Here is a 9376-nt window from a genome sequence, read left to right as displayed (position 1 = left end):
CAGGAATTTCTGCTGACAAGTGTTTGGTGTGTTTCCTTCTGGAGTCAAACAACAGAGAACCTAAACTAGCTAAATCTTTAAAGAAAAGTTACAGTAGTTAACGTCCATGTAATAGTTTGCTAAGTCTTGGCACTAAACTTCTGCTGGCAAATCATGGCAAAGAGCAGGTGCCTTATACTGAAACATCTTCCTAGCAGGACAAGCCTAAGTGAAACACATTTTTCATAGGGAGGAAAATCACCAACAAGAACCAGCTATAAACAAAATATTGAAGATCCCATCTAGCCAAACTCTCATCACAAAAAAACCCAACAATTCATCTTTAAAGAACTCACAGAATCTTCATCCTCTGCATCCACATCAGCATCTCCAGGAGGCTCAGCTGGTCTCAGCTCTCGTCCAGAACCTGAAAGCAGCACATAAGGTGTTGGTATCTGCAGGACCCACACGTTGTTGGGGTCTGCAGGACCCACACAGAGCACAGAGCAGTCAGTTTGCAAGTTGAAACCCTCTGGAGCAGCACACCAGGGGACATGCAGAGGTGGAAAGATCTGCTGTCATTTAGATGTATAACATCACAAAATGGTTTGGGTTGGAAAGGACCTTAATGATCATCTAGTTCCAATCACCTGCCACAGGCAGGGACACTTTCCACTAGAGCAGGTTGCTCCAAGAACCATCCAGCCTGGCCTTGAATATTTCCAGGGATGGGTCATCCACCACACACCTCTGGGCAACCTGTGCCAGTGTCTCACAACTCTCCTTATCTTCCATCTCATCAGGTCAGTGTTTCCAAAGATACCAGAAATATTTGTATCCAGAAATGTAAAGGCTTTGTTGAAGGAAAAAAATCCCCAGATTGGAGAAAATGTAGAACTAGAAGTCAGCCAGATTTTTGCATTATTACTACCAATGAGGACTTGAGGTGTGTACTGGGCAACATTGGCACTGGGGTAGTCTCTGTGGGAGGAGGTCACAGCCCACCCTGGGCCAGATGCAGTGTTTGCAGACACATCTACCTGAAACGCCGAAGGGATTGGAGAAGTTTCTATCCCCAGATTGGAGAAAATGTAGAACTAGAAGTCAGCCAGATTTTTGCATTATTACTACCAATGAGGACTTGAGGTGTGTACTGGGCAACATTGGCACTGGGGTAGTCTCTGTGGGAGGAGGTCACAGCCCACCCTGGGCCAGATGCAGTGTTTGCAGACACATCTACCTGAAACGCCGAAGGGATTGGAGAAGTTTCTGTCTGTGAAAATTTTTTTTGTAGGGAAGAGTGACACTGAGAGAGTGACAACACAACCAGAGGAGGAGGGAGACAAAGCAGAACGCACTGGAGCAGGAGGAGAGAGGAGAACTGGCAGAGAAAGGAGGAGGAAGCTCAACTCGGATGTTTTGGTTGGGGAAGGAATCCAAACTGGGGCAACTGAGCATGAAGCAACGAGTGGAAAAAGAAAAGCAGTGAATATGTGCTGACCCCCAACTCCTGCACCAACTCTCACCTTCCCACAGGCCCTGAGGGCAGTGACAGTGAGGGGACTGCAGTCAGCAAAAGGGAAGGAGAGGAGCACAGGGGGAAGCTGAAATCCTTTTCCCAAAGATGTTTTGCTGTTCAAATATCAGAATCAGTAATTAAAAGTTGGTTAACTCACAATAAATGAAGTTGATTGAAATTCCCCATACTGAAACTCTTTCTCAATTCTGACAAAGGTCTTAAGAGCAGGAGAGTAAATATCATGAAGTTTTGATAGCCATAACGAGTCTGTTTTCTTGGGTATTAGAAGTATTGAGGGCAGAGAGAGATGAGGTGAAGGAGATGAAAGTTTGAGTCTGTGGAAATGCCTTAAATTGGGCAGCAAATAATGAAAACAGCATGAAGAAAACATCATTTTCTGAGCTCCAGGCTTAGCCAGTAGAGGACAGTGTGGCTGAACCACACACTCCCTGCCACGCTAACTATCCCAATACATGCACGAGTCCTTGTCCTGATAACTGTCTCTTACCTGTCTCCATGCTCTGTTTTTTTTTTCCAAGCCTTCAGGCTCTCTAGATCTCTCTCACCCAGTTCTGCAACTGCCATTAGTGTGAAAAGTTTTGGCTCCCCTAAACAGATCCTGACATAAAAATATGCTCAGACACCAAAGACAAGCACAAGAAGCTCATGAATTGCCTGCTCTAAATGAGGAATCCTTGGCCTGAAACACAATATTGCTGAATTTGGGTATTACCCACTATGTGTGCAGACAAGCTGGGCTGGCTCAGGCACATCTGCAATCAGAGAGTCAGAGAGTCAGAGAATTTTAGGGGTTGGAATGGACTTCAGAGATGATCCAGCCCAACCCCCTGCCCTGGGCAGGGACACCTCCCACCAGAGCAGGTTGCTCAAGGCTCAGCCAACCTGGCTGTGAACACTGCCAGGGCTGGGGCAGCCACAGCCTCCCTGGGCAACCTGGGACAGGGTTTTACCACCCTCACGGGGAAAACTTCTGCCTAACATCTAACCTAAATTTCCCCTTCTTTAATTTGTGCCCATTGCCCCTTGTCCTGTCCCTGCAGCTCCTAACACAGATCCCTCTGCAGCTTCCCTGGAGCCCCTTCAGATATTAAAAAATTGCTCTGAGGTCTCCACACAACCTTCTCTTCTCCAGGCTGAACAGCCCCAACTCCCTCAGCCTGTGCTCACAGGGAGATGCTCCAGTGCTCTTAGCAGCTTCGTGGCCTCCTCTGGACTTGCTCCAACAGTTCCATGTCCTTCTCATGTTGAGGACACCAGAACTGTGTGCAGTATTCCAGGTGGGTCTCACCAGAGTAGGGGGGAAAAATCACCTCCCTTGACCTGCTCAGACTTACACACATTGCCAAGCTCTTGTTAAAGTGACTGTGATTTTGCAAGTCATTCTTCCTAGTTTTCTGACCTCCTACATTTAATTTTTCCTTGACTTCTTTTTTTAAGATGAAATGATTTAATACAGGCTATTTTGAATGACTTATGCCCAGTGAGCTGTGATGGACCACTTTGTTAAGAGGAATGGAAATCATCTGCTTCCACTGGGAATATCACTTAACAGTCTGTGGGTCAAGTTTCCAAACTTGATGGAATAGATGTTATCCTGATTAGCCATATGTACAGCATCACAATCAGCTCTCCTGTGGTATTTTAGCTCCAGGGAACTAGGATCAACTCAGAACACATCAAGGCTGCCAGACCATACCTCCTTTAGCCTTCACAGGACTAGTCCTGACACCTACAATGGACAACTCTAGCAGATGCTTTTAAGGCAGACTCTAATTCACATTTAAGACCTGCATTAATTGGCTTGGTCTTTTTGCTTTCCAAAAGCTCTAGCATTTGCAATCTTCAGAAGCTCAAGAAATTTGCAAAACAAGCATAACCCTGTTAAAAAATTTAGACATGGATTTATGAACCTGATTTTCAGCCCGAAAATTCTGGAAGCCATTCACAAAGCACTTCAGCACATGGATTTTAATAAGCATCACATGAGGAGAAGAGCTGCAGGATTGAGGGTTGATTGTTTCATTTGTTCAGTGCTCCTAAAGCTTCAGGTGCCAACAATGAATTTTATGGCTGTTACTAAAATTCCAAGAAATAGTAAGGACTTAGCCTTGTGGCACTGCCAGATTTTGCACTGGGGAGAATCCCACCCTCAAGCCCTGCAGTCCAGCAGAATGACTTAACAGAAAACTGCTTGGACTGCTGGAGTGTTTGCTCTTCAGTGCAGCACTTCAAGGCTGCAGCATTGATCCCTCGTGGCTGCCAATAATTTTGCTACTGGAAAAGAAACAGGAAAGAATTATCTGTGAGACTTCCTGGGCTGGTTCATTGCTGTTTCTCTTGTTTTACTCTGGTGTAACCTCAGTGACACTTCAGGACTGCAAGAATGCAAGTACAGAGTGCTCTGTTCTCAGGAGGTGAATGGGCCTAGGGAGTTTGTGCTGTTGGGTTTTCCACCATCCAGTGGAAACCCTTTGAGGCTCATGTTCTGCAGCTATCCTACAAGTTCTAACACAACTGAAGCTTCTAAACCCAAATGTTTTAAACAAAGGAGTTTTAGTGACCAACACCTTTAATATCCTCCTGTTCCTCAGACTGAACTACTCAAAATCCAAGAGAATTAGATCATTTTGTTCAGTGAGACTTAAACATTTATTTGCCATTGGGATCCATTTTAAACCAACAAATAATACTGCCAGGTCTTGTTCAGTGTGGATGTAGAGACAGACTTGGACTGGATGACATCTCATCTGGGACTGGACCAGGACAGGAACCAGCCATGGATCAAGCAACGCAGTGATGTCCTAAATGATAAAGGATCATAGAATCAACCAGGTTGGAAAAGACCTCCAAGATCATCAAGTCCAACCCTACTGTGGTCACTAGACCATGGCACTAAGTGCCACATCCAGTCTCAGCTTGAAAACCTCCAGGGATGGTGAATCCACCACCTCCCTGGGCAGCACATTCCAATGCCTGAGCACTCTCTATATAAAAAAATCTCTTCCTAATATCCAACCTAACCCTCCCCTGGCAGAGCTTGAGGCTGTGGTTATATACTTTGAAAACAAAGCTATCAAAGCAGGGAATTGAGTCCATTCTCAGCAAAGCTTTTTCTCTGGGTATAAAATCCTGTGCCAACACACTGTGATTTATATGCATGTCATTCTCAAGCCCCAAATAGCAATGCCAACATTTTATAGATTTTAACTTTTTTTTTTTGTGAACTCTGGACAATCAAAGCTTTGTTCCAACTGTTTTCATAAACAAGATGGAATCTACATCAGTGACTACTTCTAATAGCCACTGAACTCCCTTCAGAACAAGGGAGTTAACTCAGAGCAAGGAGTAAGAGTTCCATAGGCTGAATCAGTTTCAGATCATGTGGCTGAGATGTGCATTTGCTTTTTGAAATGCAGTTTTTAAGGAATTATTTTATCTTTAGCCTAGCAACCCTGACAGATTGTTTGGTGTAAAACCACCAATAAAAAAAGCCCTAAACCATAACACCAGGATATTTTTTGGGGTAACAGCCTTCAAAACCACATTGGAGACAATATCAATGTCATTGAATTGAAATCAATTGCACTTTAATATATTGGGTAAAGAGAAATCTAGATTTGATTGGAACATTGGCCTAGAAAATTACTGTGATCTGTATACTTTAAAATAAAATAAACCAGCAAAGGAGAATTCAGAGATGCTATTAATAAAAGAAATGTTTGCATCTTGGATTCACCATCCCTGGAGGTTTTCAAGCTCAGACTGGATGTGGCACTTTGTGCCATGGTCTAGTGACCATGGTAGGGTTGGACTTGATGATCTTGGAGGTCTTTTCCAACCCAGATTCTATGGTCTTAGCTTCTTTGCTCACACACTACATCCCTTTCTTTGCAACTCTTAGGTTTGGCCTTTCTGCTGCGCAAGACTTTATACCAAAGTTCTGTTTGCATATGAATAGTGAATTTAAGCAATCTGCTCTTACCTTTGAGCCTATCACTTCCCCTTGTATCCAGTTCAACTTTACTTCACCAGATAGTTTCTCTTAGCAGACAAAAATCTGATCTGTGATAAATATCTGCCCACGGGTGAAAGGTTTTATGCTCTGCTCACTCATTTATTAAGGTCACAGCCTGTGCCTTTTCTTAACAGGATTTGGGGGTTTGCTCACTCCCATTTCTAAACTATGACAAGGAACTAACAATCCCGTTTGTGCAACGCTGTGGCCATTAATGCCTCTGAGTCCATAACCAGTTAGAAGATTTGTGCCTGGACATGTGGGGAAGGCTTGGAGATCTTTAGCTGTGACTTTTCTGACAGTGCAAAGCAAGTTCTGGGCACACAACCTGATTTGTATTGCTAATAAGAAGGAGGAGGAGTGAATAATTGTTATACAAACAACAACAGTAATAACTTACTGCCAGTGTCATGGTTGGCACTGTGACCCCCCAAGGAATTCACACATGTAGGTCAGCAGTTCTCAAATGTGCTTGTCTTGTAAACAAAGGTGTGTGTTGCTGCCAGGGACAGCTTCAGCTGGCTCCTCTATCAGAGCTCTCCTTCGACCACCAGGAGCAACTCAGAACACATCAAGGCTTATCTGTCAGCATAAGATGCCTTTTTCACCACTTCATGATGTAGGAAGGGACAGAGTCCTCCTGTGAAAGCCTTAGCAAACCATTACCTCTCCTGCATGGGGATAGTAGGGCCCTCTCCCAAAATATGGAGCAAGAGATTACTGTCCCCAGAGCTACCAGAGATGGCAGGACATCAGCTACATAGATGACCTTCCCACTCAAAGCTTCACACTAAGACCTTTCCATCCATCCTGATGTCCCCAAACTCTGCCTAAGCTTTCCTCAGGGCAGTGTTGAAGAGAAGTGTTGGAGCCTTCTGATCTGACTGTTCCCTGCCCTCAGGCAGCTCTCATGGTGCCTACTAACTGCTGACCCATTGCTCCAGAATTTCTTCTGCTTCTCAAATGACATCTCTCAAGATGTTGTGCATTATTTTTCCCCCTCTTAGCTTGTCCTCCCCCTTGCAGGTATCACAATTACTGGGATTCCTTTCTTCCCTCAAAGCTCTCACGGCCGCCTGAGCAGAGCTGCTGGGAACTCCTGCAGCCCCTTCCGATTCACTTCTTGTATTTGAAATGGGGAATACCTAGAATAGTTAGAATACCCAAAATCGTGGCTCCCAGTTGAGGAAAGCACTTGATAACAGGAACACTATGCACATGCCTGGCATTCGTCTTGGCCTCTCAAGAGCTCTTTTTCAGATAGGTAAGTTCACCTGACTTCCAAGAAAGCAATGCTGGAGGAAAACGATCCTGCAAACATCAGTAGGCAAAGATAAGAATCTGAAGGTGTCTGCAAACAAACCTTGCTATGGCTGCGCAGTGTTCCTGGAGGAAGCTGTCGTGAGGTTTGAGGCACAAATTATGGCACAGCTCTTGCACAATCTATGTAGGCTTGACCATGATGGGAGGTCTCTCCCTCGTGAGAACCCACCTGGAATACTGTGTGAAGTTCTGGTGTTCTCAACGTAAGAAGGACATGGAACTGTTGGAGCAAGTGCAGAGGAGGCTACAAAGTTGTTAAGAACACAGGAACATCTTCCATATGAGGACAGGCTGAGGGAGTTGGGGCTGTTGAGCCTGGAGAAGAGAAGGTTGTGTGGAAACCTCAGAGCACCTTCCAGGAGCTGAAGGGGCTCCAGGGAAGCTGCAGAGGGATCTGTGTTAGGAGCTGCAGGGACAGGACAAGGGGCAATGGGCACAAATTGAAGGAGGGAAATTTAGGTTAGATATCAGGCAGAAGTTTTCCCTGTGAGGGTGGTGAGACACTGTCCCAGGTTGCCCAGGGAGGCTGTGGCTGCCCCAACCCTGGCAGTGTTCACAGCCAGGTTGGCTGAGCCTTGAGCAACCTGCTCTGGTGGGAGGTGTCCCTGCCCTGGGCAGGGGTTGGGGCTGGGTAATCTCTAAGCTCCATTCCAACCCCTAAAATTCTGATTCCCTGAACTCCAGCATGACATTCCAGCAAACAGCTCCAACCACGCTGGGGAAAACCATCGGCAGAAAAAAAAAAAAAACAAGCAAGAGGCTCATCTTCTACAGAGATTTCCTAGTGCATTCCAGAGACCTGGCTTGGTTCCATTGTCCTGCAGGATCCCACGGACTGAGTTACAGCAACTGCGGGGCAGGGCTGGGCGAGGCAGGAGCGCAGGGAATGCTGTCCCTGCATCAGGCACAGGAGATGCGGGAGGAGGATTCCTCTCCCAGCCCTGCATCGCAAGAATGTCACCCTCCTTCCCTTGAACCCTTGCCAGCCAGACAGCAGGGCTACCCCAGCAGCTCCACCTAGCACAACCAGCTCGTCAGCTATGAGATGAACAACTGACACGCTGGAAAAAAAAATAGCAGCCGTTCTGCCTCGGAAAACGTGATAAAGTGAGCACCAGCACCTCCCCTTTAGTGTCTGCCCTGGGAGTGGGAGCCTCCCCAGCCAGCCCTGCAGTTTCTGTGGGATGAAGACAAAGGACTAGTCTGTGGAATGAAGATAAAGCTTTTGCTGCTGAAGGGGTTTAACCAGCCTCATTATCAGCGGGATGCTATCAGAACCAGCTGGGCCGGTGCTTGAGCTCTACTCCTGCCTTTGTTTTGCATTGGTTAGGTGATGCCCCTTGGCTGCACTCTGTCCCTGGGCTGCATTTTTGTGCTGTGATGAATGTAGCTGAGCCTCTGGAGCAGAAAGCAGAGGGTTGTAGAGCAGTGCTAAAGGGGCAGCTACTCCCAAATAACCAACGTGTGAATAGTTTCCTTCCATTCAAGGCGTGAACAAGATGTTTTGATTCAATGCCTTGGAATGTCAAGCTGCCCTTGTCAGCTCTTAGAGTACTTCATTGAAAGCCTTCAGATCATTTCAGCTCAAAAACTTTTGAAAACAGGATATATGCATAAGTTACAATCATGAGCCTCTTGGCCCAGCCAGAGGTTTGTCCATGAAGTTAGTGCCTACTTTTGTCAAAAGGAACAATACTTTGCTCTACAAAGAACATCCAAGAAGAGAAATGTCTCAGGAATTAAGGTTCCTTACAGACCATACCAAACTCTGCAGGATTTCATGGTAGAGGAGAGGAAAAGGTTGTGTCGAGACCTCAGAGCACCTTCCAGGAGCTGAAGGGGCTCCAGGGAAGCTGCAGAGGGATCTGTGTTAGGAGCTGCAGGGACAGGACAAGGGGCAATGGGCACAAATTGAAGGAGGGAAACTGAGGCTAGGTCTTAGGCAGAAGTTTTCCCTGTTGTGGTGGTGAGACACTGTCCCAGGGTGCCCAGGGAGGCTGTGGCTGCCCCAACCCTGGCAGTGTTCACAGCCAGGGTGGCTGAGCCTTGAGCAACCTGCTCTGGTGGGAGGTGTCCCTGCCCAGGATGATGCGCTGGATGATCTCTGAGGTCCATTCCAACCCCTAAAATTCTATAATTTATAAGGCATTTTCTACAGGTTGACTAATGTCAGGCAAGATGTGGAAGAGTACTGGCAACTAGGAACAGATACAAACACTACCATAAAAAGAGAAACTAAGAACCCTCAAATGAAGAGACGAGTGAATGGCTCATGTGAATGTTTATTGATAAGCTCTGCGATCTCTGAGGTCCATTCCAACCCCTAAAATTCTATAATTTATAAGGCATTTTCTACAGGTTGACTAATGTCAGGCAAGATGTGGAAGAGTACTGGCAACTAGGAACAGATACAAACACTACCATAAAAAGAGAAACTAAGAACCCTCAAATGAAGAGACGAGTGAATGGCTCATGTGAATGTTTATTGATAAGCTCTGCCCACAGATCTTACTAAAAGC

General features: G+C 45.9%; 1 protein-coding gene across 1 annotated transcript in view; it reads right to left on the bottom strand.

Moving 5' to 3' along the window:
- LOC103800022 (protein AHNAK2-like) overlaps positions 1 to 9376 on the bottom strand; it is a gene marked incomplete at its 3' end in the record, with an annotated part of 34407 nt that overhangs the window by 7102 nt on the left and 17929 nt on the right. Inside the window, exon 2 of the mRNA XM_009072384.1 lies at positions 336 to 406. The remainder of the gene's footprint in view (positions 1 to 335; positions 407 to 9376) is intronic.

Source organism: Acanthisitta chloris, unplaced genomic scaffold (assembly GCF_000695815.1).
Source record: "Acanthisitta chloris isolate BGI_N310 unplaced genomic scaffold, ASM69581v1 scaffold11120, whole genome shotgun sequence".
NCBI lineage: Eukaryota > Metazoa > Chordata > Aves > Passeriformes > Acanthisittidae > Acanthisitta > Acanthisitta chloris.
The sequence above is the reverse complement of the archived record's forward strand: the minus strand, read 5'-3'. Positions and strand labels throughout refer to the sequence as shown.